Source organism: Triticum aestivum, chromosome 4A (genome assembly GCF_018294505.1).
Source record: "Triticum aestivum cultivar Chinese Spring chromosome 4A, IWGSC CS RefSeq v2.1, whole genome shotgun sequence".
Taxonomy (NCBI): domain Eukaryota; kingdom Viridiplantae; phylum Streptophyta; class Magnoliopsida; order Poales; family Poaceae; genus Triticum; species Triticum aestivum.
Window position 1 is genome coordinate 43907544 of NC_057803.1, and position 8870 is coordinate 43916413.

Genomic DNA, 8870 nt, shown 5'->3' on the forward strand with positions numbered 1-8870 from the left:
GCGATCGATCGATGGCTCTTAACTGAACTCGATCGAGCGATTCCTTCGCTACTGCTGCTAACTGAAGCCGATCGATGCTGCCTCTGGATGAACAGTGAGAGTTACTGGGGGGTTTGGATGAACAGTTCCCGGTGGGGGTGGATGAACAGGACCCCCATGGTGTTGCCTCTGGATGAATAGGACCCCGATCGATCGAGCCGGTTGGGGCTGGATGAACAGGACCCCATGGAGGGCAGGATGAACAGGACCACCCCGTGGAGGGCAGGATGAACAGTAGACGGTGGAGGGCAGGATGAATAGTAACCCGTGGAGGGGTGGTTGAACAGGAGCCCGTGGAGAGGGCTGGTTGAATAGTAGCCAGTGGAGTAGTGCGCGGTGGAGGCTGGATGAACAGGAGCCCGTGGATGAACAGTCGCAGGTGGAGGCTGGAGGAGGTCGACGGTGGATGAACAGTAGCCCGTGGAGGCTGGAGGGGGTTGACGGTGGAGATGAACAGTATCCCGTCCAGTCCCGTTTTGCGGTACGCCACACCCCTCCCGATGAATAGGACCCCCGTTTCGACCATAGCGCTCCAACACAAGTCCGTTTCCTCCGTTTTGCGGTGCGCCACACCCCTCCTGATCAACAGGACCCCCGTTTCGACCGTAGGAGGTCCATTTCCTCCGTTTTGCGGTACGCCAAACCCCTCTCGATGAATAGGATTCCGTTTCGAACGTGCCCGGTCGAACACAAGACCATTTCTTCCGTTCTACAATATGCTAGGCCTCGTTTCCATCGGCTGTTCCGTCCAAGCCCTCCCGATGTGTTGGAAATATGCCCTAGAGGCAATAATAAATTGATTATTATTATATTTCCTTGTTCATGATAATCGTTTATTATCCATGCTAGAATTGTATTGATAGGAAACTCAGATACATGTGTGGATACATAGACAACACCATGTCCCTAGTAAGCCTCTAGTTGACTAGCTCGTTAATCAATAGATGGTTACGGTTTCCTGACCATGGACATTGGATGTCGTTGATAACGGGATCACATCATTAGGAGAATGATGTGGTGGACAAGACCCAATCCTAAGCCTAGCACAAGATCATGTAGTTCGTATGCTAAAGCTTTTCTAATGTCAAGTATCATTTCCTTAGACCATGAGATTGTGCAACTCCCGGATACCGTAGGAGTGCTTTGGGTGTGCCAAACGTCACAACGTAACTGGGTGGCTATAAAGGTACACTACGGGTATCTCTGAAAGTGTCTGTTGGGTTGGCACGAATCGAGATTGGGATTTTGTCACTCCGTGTAAACGGAGAGGTATCTCTGGGCCCACTCGGTAGGACATCATCATAATGTGCACAATGTGACCAAGGGGTTGATCACGGGATGATGTGTTACGGAACGAGTAAAGAGACTTGCCGGTAACGAGATTGAACAAGGTATCGGTATACCGACGATCGAATCTCGGGCAAGTACCATACCGCTAGACAAAGGGAATTGTATACGGGATCGATTGAGTCCTTGACATCGTGGTTCATCCGATGAGATCATCGTGGAACATGTGGGAGCCAACATGGGTATCCAGATCCCGCTGTTGGTTATTGACCGGAGAACGTCTCGGTCATGTCTGCATGTCTCCCGAACCCGTAGGGTCTACACACTTAAGGTTCGATGACGCTAGGGTTATAAAGGAAGCTTGTATGTGGTTACCGAATGTTGTTCGGAGTCCCGGATGAGATCCCGGACGTCACGAGGAGTTCCGGAATGGTCCGGAGGTAAAGATTTATATATAGGAAGTCCTGTTTCGGCCATCGGGACAAGTTTCGGGGTCATCGGTATTGTACCGGGACCACCGGAAGGGTCCCGGGGGCCCACCGGGTGGGGCCACCTGCCCCGGGGGGCCACATGGGCTGTAGGGGGTGCGCCTTGGCCTACATGGGCCAAGGGCACCAGCCCCTAGAGGCCCATGCGCCAAGATATAGGAAAAAGGGGAGAGTCCTAAAGGGGGAAGGCACCTCCGAGGTGCCTTGGGGAGGATGGACTCCTCCCCCCTCTTAGCCGCACCCCTTCCTTGGAGGAAGGGGCAAGGCTGCGCCTCCCCCCTCTCCCCTGCCCCTATATATAGTGGAGGGGAGGGAGGGCATCAATACCTGAGCCCTTGGCGCCTCCCTCCCTCCCGTGACACCTCCTCCTCTCCCGTAGGTGCTTGGCGAAGCCCTGCAGGATTGCCACGCTCCTCCATCACCACCACGCCGTTGTGCTGCTGCTGGATGGAGTCTTCCTCAACCTCTCCCTCTCTCCTTGCTGGATCAAGGCGTGGGAGACATCGTCGAGCTGTACGTGTGTTGAACGCGGAGGTGCCGTCCGTTCGGCACTAGGATCATCGGTGATCTGAATCACGACGAGTACGACTCCATCAACCCCGTTCACTTGAACGCTTCCGCTTAGCGATCTACAAGGGTATGTAGATGCACTCTCCTTTCCACTCGTTGCTGGTCTCTCCATAGATAGATCTTGGTGTTACATAGGAAAATTTTGAATTTCTGCTACGTTCCCCAACAGTGGCATCATGAGCTAGGTCTATTGCGTAGATTCTTTGCACGAGTAGAACACAAAGTAGTTGTGGGCGTCGATATTGTTCAATATGCTTGCCGTTACTAGTCTTATCTTGATTCGGCGGCATCGTGGGATGAAGCGGCCCGGACCAACCTTACACGTACGCTTACGTGAGACCGGTTCCACCGACAAACATGCACTAGTTGCATAAGGTGGCTGGCGGGTGTCTGTCTCTCCCACTTTAGTCGGATCGGATTCGATGAAAAGGGTCCTTATGAAGGGTAAATAGCAATTGGCATATCACGTTGTGGTTCATGCGTAGGTAAGAAACGTTCTTGCTAGAAACCCATAGCAGCCACGTAAAACATGCAAACAACAATTAGAGGACGTCTAACTTGTTTTTGCAGGGTATGCTATGTGATGTGATATGGCCAAAAAGGATGTGATGAATGATATATGTGATGTATGAGATTGATCATGTTCTTGTAATAGGAATCACGACTTGCATGTCGATGAGTATGACAACCGGCAGGAGCCATAGGAGTTGTCTTTATTTATTTGTGACCTGCGTGTCAACTTAAACGTCATGTAATTACTTTACTTTATTGCTAACCGTTAGCCATAGTAGTAGAAGTAATAGTTGGCGAGGCAACTTCATGAAGACACGATGATGGAGATCATGATGATGGAGATCATGGTGTCATGCCGGTGACGATGATGATCATGGAGCCCCGAAGATGGAGATCAAAAGGAGCAAAGTGATGATGGCCATATCATGTCACTATTTGATTGCATGTGATGTTTATCATGTTTATACATCTTATTTGCTTAGAACGACGGTAGTAAATAAGATGATCCCTTACAACAATTTCAAGAAGTGTTCTCCCCTAACTGTGCACCGTTGCGACAGTTCGTGTTTCGAAGCACCACGTGATGATCGGGTGTTAGATTCTAACGTTCACATACAACGGGTGTAAGACAGATTTACACACGCGAAACACTTAGGGTTAACTTGACGAGCCTAGCATGTACAGACATGGCCTCGGAACACGGAGACCGAAAGGTCGAACATGAGTCGTATAGAAGATACGATCAACATGAAGATGTTCACCGATGATGACTAGTCCGTCTCACGTGATGATCGGACACGGCCTAGTTTGACTCGGATCATGTAATCACTTAGATGACTAGAGGGATGTCTATCTGAGTGGGAGTTCATAAGATGAACTTAATTATCCTGAACATAGTCAAAAGGTTTTTGCAAATTATGTCGTAGCTCACGCTATAGTTCTACTGTTTAGATATGTTCCTAGAGAAAAATTAGTTGAAAGTTGATAGTAGCAATTATGCGGACTAGGTCCGTAAACTGAGGATTGTCCTCATTGCTTCATAGAAGGCTTATGTCCTTAATGCACCGCTCAGTGTGCTGAACCTCGAACGTTGTCTGTGGTTGTTGCGAACATCTGACATACACGTTTTGATAACTACGTGATAGTTCAGTTAAACGGTTTAGAGTTGAGGCACCAAAGACGTTTTTGAAACATCGCGAAACATATGAGATGTTTTGAGGGCTGAAATTGGGATTTCAGGCTCGTGCCCATGTCAAGAGGTATAAGACCTCCGATGACTTTCTTAACCTGCAAACTAAGGAGAAAAGCTCAATTGTTGAGCTTGTGCTCAGATTGTCTGAGTACAACAATCATTTGAATCGAGTGGGAGTTGATCTTCCAGATAAGACAGTGATGGTTCTCCAAAGTCATTGCCACCAAGCTGTTAGAGCTTCGTGATGAACTATAACATATCAGGGATAGATATGATGATCCTTGAGGTATTCGCGATGTTTGACACCGCGAAAGTAGAAATCAAGAAGGAGCATCAATTGTTGATGGTTGGTGAAACCACTAGTTTCAAGAAGGGCAAGGGCAAGAAGGGATACTTCATGAAACGGCAAATCAGCTGCTGCTCTAGTGAAGAAACCCAAGGTAAAACCCAAACCCGAGACTAAGTGCTTCTGTAATAAGGGGAACAACCACTAGAGCAGAATTACCCTAGATACTTGGTAGATAAGAAGGCTGGCAAGGTCGATAGAAGTATATTGGATATACATTGTGTTAATGTGTACTTTGCTAGTACTCCTAGTAGCACCAGGGTATTAGATACCGGTTCGGTTGCTAAGTGTTAGTAACTCGAAACAAAAGGCTACGGAATAAACGGAGACTAGCTAAAGGTGAGCTGACGATATGTGTTGGAAGTTTTTCCAAGCTTGATATGATCAAGCATCGCACGCTCCCTCTACCAAAGAGATTGGTGTTAAACCTAAATAATTGTTATTTGGTGTTTGCGTTGAGCATAGACATGATTGGATTACGTCTATCGCAATACGGTTATTCATTTAAGGAGAATAATGGTTACTCTGTTTATTTGAATAATACCTTCAATGGTCTTGCACCTAAATGAATGGTTTATTGAATCTCGATCGTAGTGATACACATTTTCATGCCAAAAAAGATAGTAATGATAGTACCACCTACTTGTGGCACTGCCACGTAAGTCATATGGTATAAAACGCATGAAGAAGCTCCATGTTGATGGATCTTTGGACTCACTCGTTTTTGAAAAGTTTGAGACATGCGAACCATGTCTATTGGTGTATATGCATGAAGAAACTCCATGCAAATGGACCGTTTTGACTCACTTGATTTTGAATCACTTGGGACATGCAAATCATACCACATGGGCAAGATGACTGAAAAGCCTCGTTTTCAGTAAGATGGAACAAGATAGCAACTTGTTGGAAGTAACACATTTTGATGTGTGCAGTCCAATGAGTGCTGAGGCATGCAGTGAATATCGTTATGTTCTTACTTCACAGATGATTCGAGTAGATGTTGAGTATATTTACTTGATGAATCACGAGTCTGAATTATTGAAAGGTTCAAGTAATTTCAGTGTGAAGTTGAAAGATCGTCGTGACAAGAGGATAAAAGATCTATGATATGATCATAGAGATGAATATCTGAATCACGAGTTTGGCACAGAATTAAGACATTGTGGAAATTGTTTCACAACTGATACAGCCTGGAACACCATAGTGTGATGGTGTGTCCAAACGTCATAGTTGCACCCTATTGGATATGGTGCATACCATGATGTCTCTTATCGAGTTACCACTATCGTTCATGGGTTAGGCATTAGAGACAACCACATTCACTTTAAATAGGGCACCACATAATTTCGTTGAGACGACACCGTATGAACTATGGTTTGGAGAAACCTAAGTTGCCGTTTCTTGAAAGTTTGGGGCTGCGACGCTTATGTGAAAAGGTTTCAGGTTGATAAGCTCGAACCCAAAGCAGATAAAATGCATCTTCATAGGACACCCAAAAACAGTTGGGTATACCTCCTAATTCAGATCCGAAAGCAATAGGGATTGTTTCTTGAATCGGGTCCTTTTTCGAGGAAAGGTTTCTCTCGAAAAGTTGAGTGGGAGGATGGTGGAGACTTGATGAGGTTATTGAACCGTCACTTCAACAAGTGTGTAGCAGGGCACAGGAAGTTGTTCCTGTGGCACGTACACCAACTGAAGTGGAAGCTTATGATAGTGATCATGAAACTTCGGATCGAGTCACTACCAAACCTCGTGGGATGACAAGGATGCGTACTACTTCAGAGTGGTACGTAATCCTGTCTTGGAAGTCATGTTGCTAGACAACAATGAACCTACGAGCTATGGAGAAGCGATGGTGGGCCCGGATTCCGATAAATGGCTCAAGGCCATAAAACCCGAGAGAGGATCCATGTATGAAAACAAAGTGTAGACTTTGGAAGAACTACTTGATGGTCGTAAGGCTGTTAGGTACATATGGATTTTGAAAGGAAGACAGACAATGATGGTAAGTGTCACCATTGAGAAAGCTCGACTTGTCGTTAAGATGTTTTTCGACAAGTTCAAGGAGTTGACTACGATGAGACTTTCTCACTCGTAGCGATGCTAAGAGTCTGTTGGAATTATATTAGCAATTACTGCATTATTTATGAAATCTTGCAGATAGGATGTCAAAACATTGTTTCCTCGACGATTCTTGAGGAAAGGTTGTATGTGATACAACCGGAAGGTTTTGTCTATCCTGAAATATGCTAATAAGTATGCAAAGCTCCAGCAATCCTTCTGAGGACTGGAGTGAGCATCTCGGAGTTGGAATGTATGCTTTGATGATGATCAAAGATTTTGGGTGTATACAAAGTTTATGAGAAACTTGTATTTCCAAAGAAGTGAGTGGGAGCACTATAGAATTTCTGATGAGTATATGTTGTTGACATATTAATGATCAGAAATGACGTAGAATTTCTGGAAAGCATATAGGGTTATTTGGAAAGTGTTTTCAATGGAAAACCTGGATTAAGCTACTTGAACATTGAGCATCAAGATCTATAAGGGTAGATCAAAACGCTTAATAGTACTTTCAAATGAGCACATGCCTTGACGTGATCTTGAAGGTGTTCAAGATGGATCAGTCAAAGAAGGAGTTCTTGCCTGAGTTATAAGGTATGAAGTTAAGACTTAAAGCTCGACCATGGCAGAATAGAGAGAAAGGAACGAAGGTCGTCCCCTATGCTTAAGACATAGGCTCTACAGTATGCTATGCTGTGTACCGCACCTGAAGTGTGCTTTACCATGAGTCAGTCAAGGGGTACAAGAGTGATCCAAGAATGGATCACAGGACAGCGGTCAAAGTTATCCTTCGTAACTAGTGGACTAAGGAATTTTCTCGATTATGGAGGTGGTAAAGGGGTTCGTCGTAAAGGGTTACGTCGATGCAAGCTTAACACCTATCCGGAAAGCTCTGAGTAGAGATACTGGATACGTATAATGGAGCAACAATTTAGAATAGCTCCAAGTAGAACAGTTATTTGGAATAGCTCCAAATAGAGCGTGGTAGCTGCATCTAGGAGATGACATAGGGATTTGTAAAGCACACACGGATCTGAAAGGTTCAGACCCGTTGACTATAACCTCTCTCACAAGCATAACATGATCAAACCCAGAACTCATCGAGTGTTAATCACATGGTAAATGTGAACTAGATTATTGACTCTAGTAAACTCTTTGGGTGTTAGTCACATGGGGATGTGACCTTGAGTGTTAATCACATATCGATGTGAACTAGATTATTGACTCTAGTGCAAGTGGGAGACTGTTGGAAATATGCCCTAGAGGCAATAATAAATTGATTATTATTATATTTCCTTGTTCATGATAATCGTTTATTATCCATGCTAGAATTGTATTGATAGGAAACTCAGATACATGTGTGGATACATAGACAACACCATGTCCCTAGTAAGCCTCTAGTTGACTAGCTCGTTAATCAATAGATGGTTACGGTTTCCTGACCATGGACATTGGATGTCGTTGATAACGGGATCACATCATTAGGAGAATGATGTGGTGGACAAGACCCAATCCTAAGCCTAGCACAAGATCATGTAGTTCGTATGCTAAAGCTTTTCTAATGTCAAGTATCATTTCCTTAGACCATGAGATTGTGCAACTCCCGGATACCGTAGGAGTGCTTTGGGTGTGCCAAACGTCACAACGTAAATGGGTGGCTATAAAGGTACACTACGGGTATCTCTGAAAGTGTCTGTTGGGTTGGCACGAATCGAGATTGGGATTTTGTCACTCCGTGTAAACGGAGAGGTATCTCTGGGCCCACTCGGTAGGACATCATCATAATGTGCACAATGTGACCAAGGGGTTGATCACGGGATGATGTGTTACGGAACGAGTAAAGAGACTTGCCGGTAACGAGATTGTACAAGGTATCGGTATACCGACAATCGGATCTCGGGCAAGTACCATACCGCTAGACAAAGGGAATTGTATACGGGATCGATTGAGTCCTTGACATCGTGGTTCATCTGATGAGATCATCGTGGAACATGTGGGAGCCAACATGGGTATCCAGATCCCGCTGTTGGTTATTGATCGGAGAACGTCTCGGTCATGTCTGCATGTCTCCCGAACCCGTAGGGTCTACACACTTAAGGTTCGATGACGCTAGGGTTATAAAGGAAGCTTGTATGTGGTTACCGAATGTTGTTCGGAGTCCCGGATGAGATCCCGGACGCCACGAGGAGTTCCGGAATGGTCCGGAGGTAAAGATTTATATATAGGAAGTCCTGTTTCGGCCATCGGGACAAGTTTCGGGGTCATCGGTATTGTACCGGGACCACCGGAAGGGTCCCGGGGGCCCACCGGGTGGGGCCACCTGCCCCGGGGGGCCACATGGGCTGTAGGGGGTGTGCCTTGGCCTACATGG